Source organism: Cibotium barometz, chromosome 63 (assembly GCF_041138505.1).
Source record: "Cibotium barometz isolate CiBa-2024 chromosome 63, ASM4113850v1, whole genome shotgun sequence".
NCBI lineage: Eukaryota > Viridiplantae > Streptophyta > Polypodiopsida > Cyatheales > Cibotiaceae > Cibotium > Cibotium barometz.
Window position 1 is genome coordinate 6,420,650 of NC_141108.1, and position 18,850 is coordinate 6,439,499.

The window sequence follows — 18,850 nt, forward strand, 5'->3', positions numbered from 1 at the left end:
GCTCAAGGCCTCGGCTCTTGTAGATGGAGATGCACCTTTGGATGTGGATGCTGCTTTGAATGTGGGAAGCTTAACGTTGACCCAACCCAACACAGTGGGAAGGGGTTCTACACCAGGAGGAATGATTGGAGCAAGAGGGTTGGCTTGGTCTCCAACATTATTACCGAGGATGGGGTTACCAAGATTGGCTACCATTGGAAGAGGTGGAAGGGGTTCCCTTGGTGGTATGTAGCTGAACTTCTTTCGACAATGGCTGCATATGGAGAGGGAACTCTTAGATGGGCTGACAAGACTACCACGAGAGCGTGTATTTGGCATACAGAGATGACATAAAAAATGAGGGTGAGCTAAGCATACAAAGAATACACAATACGGCTATGCTAATGAGAACTCCAAGTTTCCAAAGTCCCACCACCAGGCGTGCCAAATTTTCGTGTATCTATAATAGGGTTGGTTGCTCAGTACATTAAGTGATGGGCTCTCTCTCTGGATAGTATGTCTAGAATCCTCACTGCTCATGACGGATATAGAAGATAGACAGAAGGAAACACAATGCAAAGGAGACAAGAGTGCAAAGAGGAGCAAGACACTTGCATTACTATGCGAACACTGATACAAGTCATCACTATACCACGCACACTTAGTAGTGGTAACAGTGAAGAAAAACGATGCGCAGCTCAATCGAATACAAATGACTGTAGAATAGACTACAAGGTGTGAGAAGAGGTGTGCAGGAACAACGTCTGAGAGAGAGAAATCCAAAGACCACCACCACGCACAAGAGCAGACCCCGCACAGGCTCGGTCCTGTGATCATATAGGCCTGCGATAGAGTAGGTGGCATCTACTCTCTAGAGATGCCCTCGGCACTGCGTAGCTGGAGTGTCAGTAGTTTATCTCCAAGTTTACTTTCATGGGAAAACCTTGTAATTAAAAAAATCCAAGAGCATATCAAGTAAATGACGCTCTAATTGATGTGTTGCGATGTGATGTTTAAAAAGACATTTAAAATTAGCTACATAAAATCACAAAAAGCTACATATCCAAGATACATCAATTTTTATATATAAAATCACAAAAAGCTACATATCTGAAGGAATGCTTTTCCAAAATATCTCATATCCAAAATGATTTGTAGTTGTTACATATCCAAAAAAGGAACGTATCCAATTATGCTACTTTGGAATTTTACTTGTTCCGTATCCAATAGAATGCCAAAATGATTACATATCCAAAAAAAAGGTATCAAGGTATGTCATTTTCTATTACGCAACTAAAGATCCTCCCCCATCCATTGTGTGAAGGCACCAATCAATGAGATCTTTCTTCAAACTTTCAACTTCATTGTGCTTAAACCATATTCTTATTAGCTACATCAGATGAAAATTTGGTAAGTTTTCGATCAAGTTAATATAGCAAAGAGTCAAAATATCCATGAATGTATAAATTCACCCAATTCTTTGATCTTGTCTTTAGAAAATCCCCTTTAATAAGGCCCTTCATGTATGCCATTATATAATAACCACAACCAATAGTGTTTGGTTAGCGCAACACCTACGCAATCAATTTATGTATTAATGTGTATACCTTGAGAGCTATTGGTTCAATTGCAAAAAATATGGGCTTTGATGTACCTCGAGTGTAGACACAAAATAGAATTCATTCTTTGGGGCCTCCAAATATTTCTTCAAAATGGGATTTGTGCAAGTTTGTGATATTAGTTGAAGTGCACTGAAAAAGAAAGAGCAATGACTTATAGTAGCAATCACCAAGGAAAAGGGGACATAACAAAGATAAAAGACTCAATTTGTTTATGAGATTAGTTGAAGTGCACTGAAAAAGTAAGAGCAATGACTTATAATAGCAATCACCAAGGAAAAGGGGACATAACAAAAATAAAAGACTTAATCATTATCACCGATGAACCACAGGAAGATAATGTTGAGGGTCACTTCGCAACACAGAGTCAAAAAAGATGATGCCGTCATTATCCCATGGCAAGCACATCATTCTCTTGATATGATGGTTATACAGCTTATACAGTTGCGGACAACTGCTTTATAAGACGAAGGGGATGTCACCATTTGGTCCCTCACCCGTCTCGACCAGTGTTTCATACACTAGGTAGAACCAAGGTGTGAACGGGGATTTTTCCACAGCGCAGCAAAGCCACAGGATGGAAGACGCCTGTGTAAAGCCAAGTTTTGTTATAGAACGTGTGTGAAGGCTTATCTCGCATATTTCTACCTGAAGGCGGTTTACAAGACATGAGTTTACAGGATTTTACTCACTTATATGGTTTATAAGGATTTTTGTTCACACTTACTTATAAGTGGGTGGACATATGGGGATTTGAACAAGGAGCTTATATATGAGGTGGACCTAAATTTTATTAACCATGTGTGAACACTTTGAGTGGGCGCTCCCAAAAAGAGAGGTTTATGGTATTTTTGGAGGGCCTGCCACTTTTAACAAGTGGAAAAGCAAGCATGGGCTGGATATAGAGGGGAGGGCCGGATCTATTAAAAAAAGAACAAGTATGCGCATGATGATGGGGGAGTAGGCGGGCAGCACTGGAGAAGTGTTCTCTCCCTCTGCTTCTCCTTGGCTCCTTAGCGCTGTCCGTACAGAAGGCAGCAGGCGCTTCTCTTCTAGGCGAAGGCTGACGGGCTGGTTTTTCCTCTCTATCTTTCGCGGCAGTACAGGTGCAGCAGTGGGGCAGCCTGTTCCCTCCTCTTTTGTGCTGGCCGTACAGGTCTTGTTTGTTCTCCTCTTCACTCAGTCTTCAGCAAGCACCAACTTTTCTCCTCTTTCTTGCCAGTTTGCTGGCCGTACAGAAGGGGAGCTGACTGGTCAGATTGCTGGCCGTATCGTGGGCAACGGGTAGATTTTCTCTCTCTTTTTCCCTTGCACCGGACATACAATGGGCAGTAGGCGGCTTATCTCTCTCTTGTTCCGGGACAGTTTAGAGGGCTGTTTTTGAGCTACCTTTGCACAGATTTTGGGAGGATCTTCGTGGATCGTGGACTTATCAAAGTACTGTGGCAGGCCGTACAGTGGTACAGTGGCCAGGAAAGACTTCTCTCTTTTTTTTGCTCAGGTTGTACAGTGGTACAACAGCTGGGCCAAATCAGGGGCTGTTTTTGGAGACAAAAGATTGTGTTTTGACTCCTGTGCAAACGTTTGCTGCTGAGGAAGTTTGTGGAAAGATTTGGTGTTGTTCACAGCCGCACCTTGGTATTTTGTAAAGCTTCTCAATGAATAAAGAAGTTCCTACGGGGGGCCGGCCGTTCCGGCTCAATGTTGTGTTCCTTTTATTATTGTTTATAATCATTTCCGCTGCGACTTCACATCTTTTGTTGGGCAACTAAAGGGTCTGTCCATCGCTCCGGGTTTCCGTCCGGTTTCAGTCACCTTTTATAACAGCAGTAAAGCTTTACAATGGCAATAGCGAGCAACTGAGTGTTGAACAATGTGCAAGTGAAGTGGATGAATGAGTGACAAAATGGGAAACTCCTTATATAGTGCAATAGGAACCTGGTCGACTGCCTCTAGGGCTGGCCGATTGGCCCTGGACAAATAAATAGGAGTAAAATGTATAAAATACCAAATAAATGGTAAAGCCCCAAAAAACACAAAGATGCACATATTCTAACAGAACCCTTGTCACACGCTTGTTGTTGTTACTGTCAACTTGATTCAACATTCTCTCTACTTTCTTCCACTTGCCTTTGCTCCTTGTTCCAATTCTAATTGCCATAGCTCCACAAATTATGCAATTCCTTCTATTGCACTTTGAAACTTGGCTATGCTAGGCCTTCACCTACTCTGTACCCAAATTTCACATTTGTTGCAGCCCTTCTCTTTGACTACAGTACATTACTAGTGAGCTCCATTTGCAGCTACTGCATTGTAGCTTCTTTGCCTCTGCAATGAACCTTCTCCCAAGGTTACATAGCCATTTGAATGGCCATTCATAAGCTCACCATTGAGCTCCTCACAAGCATACATCCATTGTTGCATGCTCCAAAGGGTGCTTCTCCAAACATAGGTTTCCCCCCATTTAGAAACCACAAGGTGCCAAATCAGAAAAATGAATGCTCCAATAGCATCCAGAACCAGCTCATCTTTCATGAGCAAATCAATGAGCACAATCAGCTCCACTTGGGCTACAACCAGTCCCCACAATTACTTGTTTTCACATGAACAAGTATTCACCTCACATTCTTGCCAAATTGCAAGGTACCAAGGGATTCACACATTCCAAAATAGCAACTCTTCTCAAATGCGAGCATTCTTCCATGCTCAAACACCAAATTAGAGGCCAAAAATCACAAAATACCTTCACAAATCTTTTCTTGGCAGCTTCCTTGTTGACATCGAAGACTCCATAACCTTCATACTTGCTAAAATCTCCATTTTCAGCTTCCATGGGCAGCTCCATATTCTAGCCTTATCCCACTTTACACATCATCATCCATGTGGCACTCCCTTTTGCACTCTTTTGGTCAACAATCACACACCATACAATATTACATGTGGCATTCTTATCTCACCACAATATCTTGCACCTCTAGGGTGCTTTCCCACATACACACAACACCGCGATTACATCTTTCAACACCCCCTCTTAATCAAGGTGGTCCACAACTCACCCATCATCCATAACACCAATGTAGCATTGCCAAATGCAACGCGTCTCTCAACAACTCTGGCACTGTTAGCCATCTTCACACTAAACATGGATCTTCCAGTAACCTCCAACTCTAGGGCATGAACTACTTTCTTAGTAATCACACATACCCGAGCTCCACCATCAATGTAAACTTTGCTAATCTTTCTGCCATGGATCCAGACATCTACCAAAGGCAATACATCTGGCACCTTACTTACTTAAACCACACTTGCTTCAGACACCCTAACCTTTACCCTTCTGATGCTAGCAAGCTTATGCCATTGCCTTCTCACACTGGAATTCAACTATAAACAATTGTCCATAGGCAATGTCAACCTTTTTGTGCTTTACATTTGTCAACAAACTTAATGGTGCCTGGCCTTCTCCTAGCTAAAATCTCTTATTCCAATCTTCCTTCTCCTAGCCCTAACCTTTCCTTGTTTACTAGATTCACCCTGATCCGTGGGAGCTTTCCCCTTCTATGATCTCCTCTTGGCTTTTTCTTCCCTATCTGTTACTTCAAATTCTAACCTTTGCAACCTTGTCCTTTTATTGACTATCATATCAACCTCATCTGTCTCCTCTAGAATAGCTTCTAAAATTTTCACATTTCCCAAGGGACCCTAAGCCTGACCCTGACCCTGTACTGGCAACTAATTCCCATTTCCCCTATTTCTGTGGTCCACAAGTCTATCCCCTTCCTGTCTCTGAATCACTTATTCCCATTTCCCCTATTTATGTGGTCCACACGTCTATCTCCTTCCTGTCTCTGAATCACTGGGTATATCCCACCTGGCTCCCTTCTAGGCTGAAGACACTGAGGTGCTATGTGACCTCTCTCTCCACAATTGAAGCATTGTACCTCTTTCAATCTATTTCTTAGCTGTCTCTCTCCTTGTGGCCTTCTCACTTGACTCTGAATCCCCTAGACAGCAAGGTTAAGATTGCCAATCTACTCAGTGAGTCTCTGGATCTCTTGATACAATCCATCCCAAGTCCTATTTGAGTCCATCAACCTTGGAACGTCCACTGGAACTCCCCTTTCCGAATACATGTCAATAGGTAGAGGATCCACTATATGACCATGTAGTACCTACTCCTGTTTGATTTGCATACATGCTTCCCTTTCCTTCCTTGCTAGCTCCAGCTTCCTCATCTTCTTTCTCCATTGCTCAATTGCTATCCTTACAGCTTCAACAAATGTGTCAGGGTCCTTCAATTCCACCTTCTCTTTAATGCTGCCATGCAATACACCAATAAACCTATCCTTTTTCAAGGAATCAGGTGGTACCTGGTTCTCTCCCAAAGCTCTTGAGTATACTTCTCCAAATAGCCTCAAATCTTCCCACAAAGGTTGATATCTCTTCATCTTCTCTTTGGTACAACTTGCTAAGATCCCTCCATAGGTCTTCAGGACTATTGCCTTCCCATATTTCCTTCTCAATGCCTCTTTCAACCTGTCCCAATCCCCTTTTCAACATCTGTAACCACATCCTCATACCATTCCCTGGCTGGTCCTTCCAAAAGCAAACTCGCCATCCTCAGCTTGTATGTATCCTAATCCCTGTTACTACTCAAAGCTGCCAGCTCAATCCTCCTGAGAAATTGGTTGACATCTTCAGTCCTTTGCCCTTTGAACACTTCATATCCCATACCTGCCGTGGTCCTGAGTTGATCACCAAGTAGATTCCAACCTGCAGATTAAAGCCCTTAACAAGAACTTTCCAATCCTCAGTGGGGGAACCAAAACATGTGAGGGCTCTGGGTGATGGCCTCTATAACACCACCAGACACCACTCAGTAGTGAAATTTACTGACCAGAACTAGGGGTTCCTAAATCACCTACTCCAAACCACCTATCAGCTCAACTGATACCCTTTGAACCAGCTCAACTAATACCCTTGAATCAAAGTAGGTCCGTTGTTATACCTTTGAGGTATTTGATCCAAGCCACTACTCTCTATCAATCCACTTAACTCATGGTCTCTCTCCCTCTTTAATCCTCAACAGAACACCATCCTAGTAATCCCTTCCCTGATCATCTTTGATACTATACCATCCCCCCTACTCGGATCTAAACAACCCAATCCAATTGTTCCCCAACTAGACAATCTCTGATCTTGTACAGAGTCCCTTATTCAAGTCCAAATCTGTTCTGCTTCCCAGTTATCTTGCCACCAAATTTACCCCCTAGTTGACTCCCTTCCTGGCAATTCAGAGAGGCCCACCTTCTATGTTCCTTATGACACCTGGATCCAAAACACATAAGACCTACTTGTTGCTATGTCCTCCAATAGAATTTATCCAACTCAAACCGGAGATCACCCAGTCAAAAACCTCCTACCTAGCTCTGTCAGACTGAAACATAAGCCTCTTAAGCTTGAAAAGTCTTGTTCACAGATGGTCCCCTTCAAACTAGTCGTACAAACCAGAGTCCCATCCTATGAATAGCTCACACTATTCAATCGCTAAATCCCAATTAAATCCATTCAGTAGATGAAATCATACCTGTACAATCAAGCATTCACTCCTAATGATCAATCTACACAAAAACCCAACGCTCAAGATTCCCAGTAAATCGCCGCCTGCTCCACCTTTGATCTCTCAGATACAATTCACTTTAGACACCAATGAGACTCTGGTATTGATAAATTCAAATACAGCTTAACTTTGATTAAACCTTCATAAACAAGATGAAAGTTATGATAACTAATTCACACCTATTTCTACACAACTCTATGAAAGCATAAGGTAGAGACATCCAATGATGAATCCCCAACCAGAAGCCACAAACTTCTAAGTGAGTCGAACTTCAATTACCATGAAACCTGAGGAGAAGGCCAAGTTCCAACAGAGTAATTCCCCAAGGTACAAAGGCTTGTCCAATCAAACTGGTCCTTTACCTGTCTAATTCACCCTGCTCTGGTCATTGATCCTCAGTACCATGATAATCAAAATCCTTCATCACCCTTCTCACACAGTCTCTAACTTTTTTTTTTCCCGAGAAAAGATCCTTTCATTAGTTATATAAAAACGCCCGTAGGGCTACAAAAGATCCTCTCTGCTCATGAGAAAACAGAGCAGAGAACAAAGCAAGGCAGCCAGGGAGACTCTCCCTAGGTGCTGAAAAGTACAAGTACCAGTACAAAGAACTGAGAGGCTATATCATACAATAGGAGGGGGGAAAAGCCAAACAGGTGGCCTGTAGTGCCAACGGGGGGACCCCGCGTGTAGGGTATAGAAGGGGCCGCTGCGCCAAGTGGTGTGAAAGGCTTGGCGCCGCAAGATCGCCTCATCCGGAGTCGCCCCGGATGCGGTCATACTGTCCTCGCAGGGTGTGGATCAATGCCTGCCAAATCCCCCGAACAGTCTCTGCTGGTCGCTCCAATCTCCCTTCAAAGGCCCCGAAACACTGGGCCCTCCAGGTGAACCAAATGGTGAGCCTGCTGAGGAGCTCCCATCGTAGATCCCTCTCCTGTGTCCAGCCGACGGACGAGAAATCCGGTGAAGGAACGAGGAGAGGCTCGCCCCTAATGAATCTGATGGCCTCCTGCTCCGTCTCATAGCCCATAGCAGGCCCTGACGAAGTCGACAAAGCAGCGGCACCCCACGTATACATACCCTCTGGAGAGAGGGGGGCCAGAATGCGCAGCATCCGCAGCCAAATCTGTTGCGCCTGAGGGCAGTCCCATAGGCAATGTCTCTGTGTCTCCATAGGGTGGCCGCATCGGACGCAGGCCGCCGGAAGACCGCTGTAGACAAGCCAGGTGCCAACTGCAGAGCCCCTGTGGGCGACCAACCACTGGAAAGTCGAGATCCTACGTGCCTGTCGACTAGCCCAGAGCCTGGTCCAAAAATCCTCCAGGAACTCCTATGAGAGTCCCTGTAGCCGCCAGTGCCCCGATGCAGCTGGAGAGACCATCCTCCTCGCCGTCAAAATATGTCGCCCCAACCGAACAGTATACTGGAAAAAGGTGATCTCTGTGGCCTCAAGGGATGCATAAGGATCATGCCACTCGTACTCGCCAGGGTCCCACTGGAGCCGGGCCAAGGGGTGCGCTGCATATGCCCATATGCGCCAATCAGAGTCCACATCTGCAGGGTCTGGGTCAATATGCCACTTCCGAGAAGCGGCGGCCACTACCCATATCCTCTGAAAGATGCACTCTGCAACCAAAGGCGACTCCACCTCCACTCTCTGAAGTCTTCCCTCATCCTGGATCTCATAGTAGAGGCATCTGCCATCCTCAGTGCAAGCTCTGACAGCAATCATGATTCTCCAACTGTGTAAGGCTCCCATCCACCGTGGGGCCACGGGCTCAAGAGGCGTGAACCACTCCTCTATGAGTGCCTCCTGAATGTCATCCCTCATAATCAACCCCCCTCTGAAGTGACTCAGCCTCTCCACCTGGATCTCCTCTGGGAGACTGCAGAAGGCCTGCCAGTCTCCAAAACTACGTGCTGGGCCTGCCGCCAATGGTCCCCAGGCTAGACGAGGCCGAGAACCCAGCATATGACCCTGCTCTGTGCAAACCGCTGGGCTCCAGATGAGCGGCTGTCTGGCCCGCTCCTCATCACAAGAAGGAGGTCTCTGAGAGAGCCCCGGTCTCAGCAACTCCCAAGCTCTCAGGATGCTCAAGGCAAATCTGTCCTCCCATCCTCTACTGAGGCCTGTCCTCCTCATCTCTATGAAGATCCATCGTATCTCTGGTGCCTAAGTGCCCCCTGCTGGGGGAGCCTGAGCCTGCAGCCGCTGCAAAAGAAGCTCTTTCCAAGGCTCAGCGCCTGGAAGCAGCCCCCGAACAATAAGCTTCCCCAATAAGGCTCTACTCTGATCAACTGGATCTATAATGCCCAAGCCTCCCTGGGCCATCGGAAGTGTACTAACTGCCCAAGCAACCTTTGCCCGGGCTGGCTGGCCATCCCGCCCAGACCAAAGAAAGTTCCTGATCAACCTCTGTACCTGGCTGATACAAGAGCTCGAGAAGATCCAGCAAGACGTAATGTACCACATGGTCGCTAAAAGCACCTGATTTGCCACCACCACCCTCCCAGCCAAGGATAGCCGAGCTGTACTCCAATACAAAAGCTTCTTCCGAACGCTCAGAAGAAGCGGGGCAATCTGCTGCTCAGGTGACAAATCTAGTCCAATCTGGCATCCCAAATATCGCACTGCTGTGCCAGGAGGAATCCATCTAAAACCCGGGTCTCGGCTCCATGCCGGAGTGGGAGCGCTGCTGATCCAAAAGGCCACTGTCTTACGCCAATTGATCAATGCTCCCGAAACTGCACTTAAACCTGGAGCGACTGCTCTGCCCGCCGCTGAAGATTGGCCTCCTGGCCATGCAAAAATAAACCCGTGTCATCACCAAACTCAGCATCGAGCAGGTCCTCCCCCCGGACTGGGAGCTGGAGTCCTCTCAAACCAACCTCCTCTGCCATCAGATACATGCTCATAGCCTCACCAAAGAAGAGAAAAAGAAACGGGGCGAGAGAACACCCCTGACGGACTGATTTGGTCAACTCAAAACTCGGCCCCCGTCCTCCTGCAATCAGCACCTGGCTATAAGCTGTGGAATATAGAGCCGCCACCCCTCGAATCCAACCTGGCTCAAAGCCCAGGCGAAGCATAGTGCCCTCTAAGAAACCCCAATCGACTCTATCGTATGCCTTCTCAAAATCGAGAAGCATCACGACCAAGTCCTCACCAAGAAATCTAGCTCGGGCCGTCGCCTCCCAGAAGGTGAAAATGTTGTCAAGGATACTACGCTCCTTGACGAATCCTGTCAGCATGAATCAACTCCCCCAGGAAGGGCTGGATCCTCAAACTCAAGGCCTTTGCTAAGACCTTGTAGACAGTATTGAGGATCGTAATAGGTCTCCAATGCCGAATATTATCTGATACTCCCTCCCCCTTGGGGATAAGAAAGATCAAGCCCTCTGAAAAGCTCTGTGGCATCACCCCAGTGTCCAAAACATACTGAAAGCCCCTGCGGGAGGCCTGGCCCCAAAAGGTCCCAATAGCGCATAAAAAAGGCAGGCGTCAATCCGTGCATCAGTGATCCTCAGTGTCATGCAAAATCGCTCGTGCACTGTAACATGACTGCCTCCCACCCTATCGGCCAGGTCCTCAAGCATGTTGAAGTCTCCCTCGACACACCAATGTGCGGCCTCTGGCAATGCATCCATAACTTGGGTCCAGAACTCTACTCTGGCACTAGCATGGTTGGGCGCATAGACATTGAGCACGCCAAAGAGCTCATCATGCGTCCTCAGAATGACATATTGTGCTCTACCAGGCACAATGATCCCGCGATCCACAATGGACAGGCGCCATACATCCGCAATGACCATACATACTCCTCCCTACCCACCCAAGGGGCCAAACCCTGCAGACCAAAAGGTGTCCCATCTACCAGGCATCACCAAACCATATCTCCGGATCCTGCTCTCACCTGAATGGTGCTCCTACATCATCAAAATATCAATACTGCCCCCAACCAGGCATCTCTGAAGCTTCTGCCTCAAGCAACCACGATAACGTATATAATGTGCGCCGCCAAGGCCCTGTACATTCCATGAGATGATCCTCATGGATGACTTGCTGAGGTGGATGTTGTCTCAGCCGTACGGCGGGCCTTCGCAAGCGGCTTGGATGGAGAATAGTCCCCATCCGAGCGGCTACGAATCTCCCACCCGGTGTGCTGCAAGAATCTCGGATCAGGCGCCAGTGGCCGTGTCCCATGGCGACTGCCTCCCGCTCAGACAGAGCAACCTCGTGTATGCATACATATCCAGGGTCGCGTGCTAAGTCTGCCACTATGCGAACGACCAAATGTCGAATCCCTGAGGCATCCACACTCCCGAGATCAATGAAAAAATGAGCCAACTCCCATAGTCGGCCTATCACATCTCTCACCTCCAGATCACTCACATGGTGCGAAAACTCAACTGTCTGAGTCTTCAAAGTGCTAAGAGCGAGCTCCAGAGTCCACTCCCGGTCGCGTGGGCCACAGAGAGGGAATGAGAAGGCCACCGCTGAATCAAGTGTCTCCTCCCCACGGCCCGGAGGTATCACTACATGAACTCTGATAGGTGCTAGCTCATGGGGGCCCTCTGCTCCAAAAAGCCGTGTGAAGGAGTAATCAAAAGCCTCCGAGCGCTGTCTCGTGTTGAGACGACTCAGCCGACTACAGATAGAGGATATCCGTGAAGCCCGAATCGGCATGGTAAGTCTCCTCTGCGGTGCTCGAGCAAGGTCGGTGCTCAGAGCCCTCCGGACTGTACGTGAACGCCAGGGGACTACCAGGGCCTCCCGAGGAGCTGAGGCGAGCGGGGGGGGGGGAGGAGGGGGAAGGGGGTGGGAAAGGAGCCGCTGCCGAAACCGGAGTGGGGACGGGAGGAGGCGAAGGTGGAAGCGAGGCGGGAGGGGGGGATGGGGGAGAGGGGGTGGGGGCGAAGGAGGGGGTGCTGGCATCTCCTGGTCCTCAGTCGGCGCTGGGGTCTCCTCCTGGAGGGGAGCTAAGCTGTTCCTCACGGGAACCCAGTGATGCTGAGACTGTGGCTGTTGCTGCATCCGTCTCTGGGCGTGCTGCTGTGGCTGTCTCCCTCGACGACGCCCCTGTCCACGCTGCCACTCCGAGGTCTCTGTGGGCTGAGCAAGTGTCCCGGAGGCTGCCTGCCGAGCCGCATCTGTGGGCGGGCCATCAAGGACTTGCTGCTTCGGTGAAGGTCAGGGTCTCCTGCGGACTAGGACCTGGGCCACGCTCTGGGCAGTCTCGAACTCGATCTGGTAGTGTCCACGGCCCAGTAGCTGAACGTCCAGGATCTTGCCCACATCTGCAAGAAGGCGGGCCTGGAGAAGATCCCAGATCTCCCCTCTGCTGGGGCGAGTGCCGACTATACGGCAAATGGTGGAATGTGCGTGGAGGCGTTCCACCTCTGCGGCGAGGCTCGCTTCCTCTTCTGGCGAAAGAGAAAGCCTGATGGGGGTATCCTCAGCCAGGGGCAGGCGAGGGGGCTGCGGAAGAGTCCCTCTGAGGTGGGGCGGGAGGAGCCTCCATCAGAGTCTGAAGCTATGGCGAAGGCGGAGCGAATGCGGAGAGACCTGCAAGAACCGAGCTGCACACAAAGGGCGGAGGGGGAAGGCGGAAGGTTAAAAAAGGAAAGAACCCCCAAGGGGCGGAAAAACCAGAAAGAAGGGGAGGGGGGGGGTAAGGCGGCGAAGAGAAAACCCTGGGGGGGGGGGGGGGGGGCAGAAGCAGCGCGAAAGGAGGGGTGGGGGGAAAGAGAGGGCTGGCGGAGGGGGGGACGGGGCACTGAAGAGGGGAGGGGGGCAGGATGGCGAGCAGATGGGGGCGGGCGCTTCAGCGCAAGAGAGCAAGGCGGAGGGGGGGCGCATAAGCGAGGGCAGGCGGGGGGGGGGGGCACGTGGGTGGGTAGGGGGAAGGGCGTGCAGGCAGCGCGAGCAGGGGGGGGGGGAGAGCGGGAGCTTCAGCGAGCAAATTCTTGTACCCACTTGGAATCCCCTCATTGAAACCTGATGTGTGGGATTTCACAATTTCCAGTCGGCGCACAGTCTCTAACTTAATCACCTGTCCATCCAATTAAGCCCTGTATCCAGCCTCCTGGTCATTCAATTCACACCTTCCTCCTCTAGCCTCACTTATATCATCTAATACAGGAACCTGAAGTCCAATTCCTCACTGCTCCAGCTTCTCTGATCATCAAGCATCCCAGCTCTCTCTTCCTCTGTTTAGCTCCTCGTCATTTTTTCCTCTTCTGCTTCTTTCTGCTGAGCACCATGCATGCCCCTAATTAGCAACTAACAAAAAGTACCTTTTCTAACTAACAGTTCTCTTGAGGACTTCCCCGACTGGTGACATCTAGCTCTCTATGCCAAGTGGACTAAATATTTTAAGCATGGATACTAGATGTTCGTGGCCATGCTTCATCACTATGTATATGGTTAATCATTGGGCATCCCTAACACCATCTCAGATATATTCTTACATCCCCCAACCTCTTCACATCATGAGCATGCTATGATTATTTATAGCCAGCCTTGTTAGACTTACACCCCCAACAGACCTCTGTTGTCATCATGGGAACAGATTCCATGTGGATGTCAGATGCATATGACCATGTACCATCATCATAGATATCATCAACCATAGCTTATTCTCACCATTCTCTACATGCACTCAGTCCACTACCATCAAACACCAGACTATCAGGAGTCAAGGACTACCTACAGATACTTCTTCTCATACTCACACTTACCATGGTTTTTTGCTGGGGCTCTGATCCCTCGTGCAGGCATCACCAGAATTCTCCTCACAATGGCGATCCGGGCAACCCCTCCCATTTCCGGCGCTTGCCCACCCCATGCGATGGCAGCCATCGATCTCCATTTCAGTGCACAGAGCCCGTAGATCCCAGCTGACAGGAGCCTTTAAGACCCCGTGGTCTTTAGTGGTGGGGGTAGGACAGGGTTAAAACCCACTCAGCCTTTCTTTGTTTAGATGTGCTTAAAAACATACTGATCCCTATCTAGCTTGTGTTTAATTTAAAAGCCTTCCATGCTTAGCTAAGCACTCAGCTTTTCTGCCCAGCCATGCGCGTCGACATCTCCATCTCTCTCTCTTTCTGCCCGCTGCCCAACCACGGCCACTTCTGCTGTGAGGCCTGCACAGGCTAACATATGGCACCGTACGGCCTATTCAGGTCTGTACAGCCCACCACAGATGCTGCCCGCTACACCTGCAGCCCCACGCATCAGCTGCTGATTGCACACATGCTGCCCGCTGTGAGACCTACGCACACCCTCAGTATGCGCCAGTTCTGTACACAGCCCTAACCTTGGCCACCTGTATCCACCTGCTTTTCCTAATCTCAGGGCTTCCCAACCCTGCCAGATTAGTCCCTAATCCCAAGGATTAGCTTTAGGTATGTAACACCGAGAGACTACGTTCCGAACAGGAAGCTCGTGAAGCACTTGTGCTGCTTTTGCAAGCGCACCACATTTGGTGTACATATCCACCAAAGCATTACCAAGCACAATATCTTTTCCGTGCAACCCCTGACTAACAATCTCATCATGAATTTGATTGACCTTGTCAGCTGCTCCTATGCTGACACAGGCCTTGAAGATGCAAGTGAAGGTGACCGTGTCTCCCTCGAGTTGCATCCATTCTCAAAACAGTTCAGTGCTTCCTCGCCTTGCCCCTGTTTGGCATATCCTGCCATTAGTGCATTCCAAGAGACTACGTTCCAAACAGGATGCTCATCAAGAACTTTCTGTGCTTTTGCGAGCGCACCCATTGTCATCACATGAGGACGAAAGAGAATCATCCACTGTTGAAATTATATTCAAAATGCCAACATTAACATTCCATCCTTTGCACAAAACAATACGAAAGTGATTCTCAGGGCACAGAAATACAACTTTAAGAAACAATACAGCACAACAAAGAGAGAACCAAACACTGCACAACAATCACATTCCAAGTTTCAAAATTGAGTCAGTTGAAGCTGCTGCACTACCATCACCAATAGTCTCCACAAGCACACTTTCCATCTTCAAAAACATGAAAGCAGTTTGCATCTCTGACCACAATTTTGCGCTTCTCTATTTTTTATATAAGTGATGTAGCAACATGGCAATCACCACAGATCCGCATGTTGTTCACAACACGTACAGTAGTTGCCCCTTGAGCTATATTGAGGAGGGCTCAGGAAATGGCCAACTTCTCGCTATGCCCACAAAGCACATCTTTCTTTGCATTACTGGAAATGTTTTGTGACACCCACCAATGCAAACTTGGGGACTATCCTTCTTGTGATATTTTAACAGCAAAATCTTGTAGCTTTGCATAGATACTTTTGCTTTGTGCATGCTTTGTATCCCCAACAAAAAATGAATGAACGTTCCCGCTAACATCAACCCACCAACTACATCCTGGCTTCTTCCATGCAGCATTTTTCACTCTCATGGCTTCAATCTTTTCTGCATCCTCTTGCATGTCAGCAGCTGCATAAATATTAGCCATACAGACATAAGCTGCAGCATCATTTTTATCTACTTGTACTGCATGTTCAAAGGCCAATCTACCAAGCTTCACATTTCCCCATTTTCGACAAGCACCCAACAGAGCAGACCAAACTGGAGGATAATCAGAAGTGGGCATCTTCTTAATCACTGCTATAGCCTTGTCAAAGTGCCCTGCACGGCCAAAAAGACCAACCATGCAACCGTGGTGCTCTAAGTCTGGTGCGATGCCATATTTTCTGCTCATATTCGCAAAATACATTTGACCCTCATCCACTAGACCTGAGTGACTGCATGCATTAAGCATGCAAGTGAAGGTGACCGCGTCTGGAGAGAGGCCCTCGTGTTGCATCCGTTCCAAACAGTTTAGTGCTTCCTTGGCCTGCCCCAGTTGGGCATAACCTGCGATAAGTGCATTCCAAGAGACTGCATCCCGAACAGGAAGCTCGTCAAGCACTTGCTGTGCTTTTGTGAGCGCACCACATTTGGCGTACATGTCCACCAAAGCATTGCCAAGCACAATATCTTTTCCCTGGAAGCCCTGACTGACAATCTCATCATGAATTTGTTTGCCCTTGTCAGCTGCTCCTATGCTGCCACAGGCCTTCAAGATGCAAAGGAAGGTGACCATGTTTGGAGAGAGGCCTTCGTGTTGCATCTGTTCAAAACAGTTCAGTGCTTCCTCACCCTGCCCCTGTTGGGCATATCCTGCAATTAGTGCATTCCAAGAGACTACGTTCCGAACAGGAAGCTCATCAAGCACTTGCTGTGCTTTTGCGAGCACACCGCATTTGGCATACATGTCCACCAAAGCAGTGCCAAGCACAATATCTTTTCCAAGCAACCCCTGACTAACAATCTCATCATGAATTTGTTTTCCCTCACCGGCTGCTCCTATGCTGCCACAGGCCTTCAAGACGCAAATGAAGGTGACCCTGTCTGGAGAGAGGCCCTCGCGTTGCATGCGTTCAAAACAGTTCAGTGCTTCCTCGCCCTGCCCCTGTTGGGCATATCCTGTGATTAGTGCATTCCAAGAGACTACATTCCGAACAGGAAGCTCGTCAAGCACTTGCTGTGCTTTTGCGAGCACACTGCATTTAGCATACATGTCCACCAAAGCATTGGCAAGCACAACATCTTTTCCAAGCAACCCCTGACTGACAATCTCATCATGAATTTTTTTGCCCTTTTCGGCTGCTCCTATTCTGCCACAGGCCTTCAAGACGCAAATGAAGGTGACCATGTTTGGAGATAGGCCCTCGTGTTGCATCTGTTCAAAACAGTTCAGTGCTTTCTCACCCTGCCCCTGTTGGGCATATCCTGCGATCAGTGCATTCCAAGAGATTACATTCCGAACAGGAAGCTCGTCAAACACTTGCTGTGCTTTTGCGAGCACACCGCATTTGGCGTACATGTCCACCAAAGCCGTGCCAAGTACAATATCTTTTCCAAGCAACCCCTGACTGACAATCTCATCATGAATTTGTTTGCCCTTGTTGACTGCTCCTATGCTGCCACAGGCCTTCAAGATGCAAATGAAGGTGACCGTGTCTGGAGAGAGGCCCTCGTGTTGCATCCATTCAAAACAGTTCAGTGCTTCCTCGCCCTGACCCTGTTGGGCATATCCTGTGATTAGTGCATTCCAAAAGATCACGTTCCGAACAGGAAGCTCGTCAAACACTTGTTGTGCTTTTGCGAGCGCACCGCATTTGGCGTACATGTCCACCAAAGCAGTGCCAAGCACAATATCTTTTCCAAGCAACCCCTGACTAACAATCTCATCATGAATTTGTTTGCCCTTGTCGGCTGCTCCTATGCTGCCACAGGCCTTCAAGATGCTAATGAAGGTGACTGCATCTGGAGAGATGCCATCACGTTGCATCCGTTCAAAACAGTTCAGTGCTTCCTCGCCCTGCCCCTGCCGGGCATATCCTGCAATTAGTGCATTCCAAGAAACAATGTCCCGAACAGGAAGCTCATCAAGCACTTGCTGTGCTTTTGCAAGCGCACCACACTTGGCATACATACTGACTAAAGTGTTCGCTACATAAGGGCTCTTTTCAAGCAAGCCCCTATTTAGAATATCAGCATGTACTCTAGTGCCTTTGTACAGATCCTTCTTCTTGGCACAAGCCTTCAGTAAGGCCACAAAATCGGTAGCCACTGCTTGGTGGTTGGCAGTCATTTTTTTCCTTACCCCGCACAGAGCTCTCCATCTTTAACTTCTGTTGACATCATCTTTAACTTCTGTTGACATCACCAGTCTTCTTCTCCTGGGCTCTTCACGAACCCAAGAGGGATTGCACCAGCCATCAATCCACAACGATACCTTAGTGATTTTGTTGTGGATCTTGGGCTGGTCTGCAAAACAAAAGGTCTCTCTCACAAGCAGGAAATCAGTAGAAAGGAGAAACCTGTACGGTGGTTCTTACCTTGGTGTTACGGTTCCTAAAGTCATTTCCATCTTCCCGCCATTTACATTGAGCATGGTGGTGAAGTTGCCATCGTCCCGCCATCTTCGAGAGTATTTCAAGCCTGCGCAGAAGAAGGAGAGACTAAGGTACGAGAAAATTTGATCAAATATCATGTATGTATGTACGTACTAGTACTCAACCCATACCCGCGTGTTACGTTAAGAAGCGAAACAAGTTAAACATAGGAATGAAAGTCTCAATACAAAAGGTCAATCAAAGGAATTTTTTTCTCTTATTTTTTAGAAATCTAAGATTTTTTTTTCTCTCCTCTCCTTGTTGGTTAATATGTAATAGGTACATATTCACAATTTTGGTTATAGTGTATATTATATTCACAACTTTATTGATAGTGTATTAATTATATGCCACTAACATGGCATTTAATTAATACAATGGTATAACTTTAATCTACTGCCCCATTAAAAGTTTAGGAAAAAAAGGAAGAGATTTTATTTCTTGACCAAAAGTAATTACAGTCGAGCATATGCACTGCTCATTTATTACAAAAGTTAAAGTGCCTCTACATCATGAAAGCCTCATGAGACTAAGGTCATGTTGTGGAGGAACAGGTATAAAGTCATCTCCCTCACTGATTGCTCTCAACAAGAACTCTGCAGCTTTTTCAAGAGATTTTATTTCTTGACCAAAAGTA

The 18,850-nt window shown here is 47.9% G+C and overlaps 1 long non-coding RNA gene and 1 pseudogene across 3 annotated transcripts; both read right to left on the reverse strand.

Annotated features, from left to right (window-relative positions):
* Positions 1-1,215: 1,215 nt before the first annotated feature.
* Positions 1,216-14,087, reverse strand: LOC147603601 (uncharacterized). Its single transcript, XR_015265599.1, has 3 exons — positions 13,957-14,087; positions 1,634-1,730; positions 1,216-1,553 (listed from the first exon to the last, which is right to left on the reverse strand). It is a non-coding gene; the product is annotated as an uncharacterized LOC147603601 (long non-coding RNA).
* Positions 14,088-15,151: 1,064 nt separating this feature from the next.
* On the reverse strand, positions 15,152-18,334 carry LOC147603602 (pentatricopeptide repeat-containing protein At5g27110 pseudogene; annotated as a pseudogene). Of its 2 annotated transcripts, none has more exons than XR_015265596.1 (2): positions 18,157-18,334; positions 15,152-18,004 (listed from the first exon to the last, which is right to left on the reverse strand). The product of XR_015265596.1 is annotated as a pentatricopeptide repeat-containing protein At5g27110 pseudogene, transcript variant X2 (transcript). The 2 variants fall into 2 exon arrangements; XR_015265595.1 differs by having other exon boundaries at positions 15,152-18,085.
* Between the last annotated feature and the right edge of the window lie 516 nt (positions 18,335-18,850).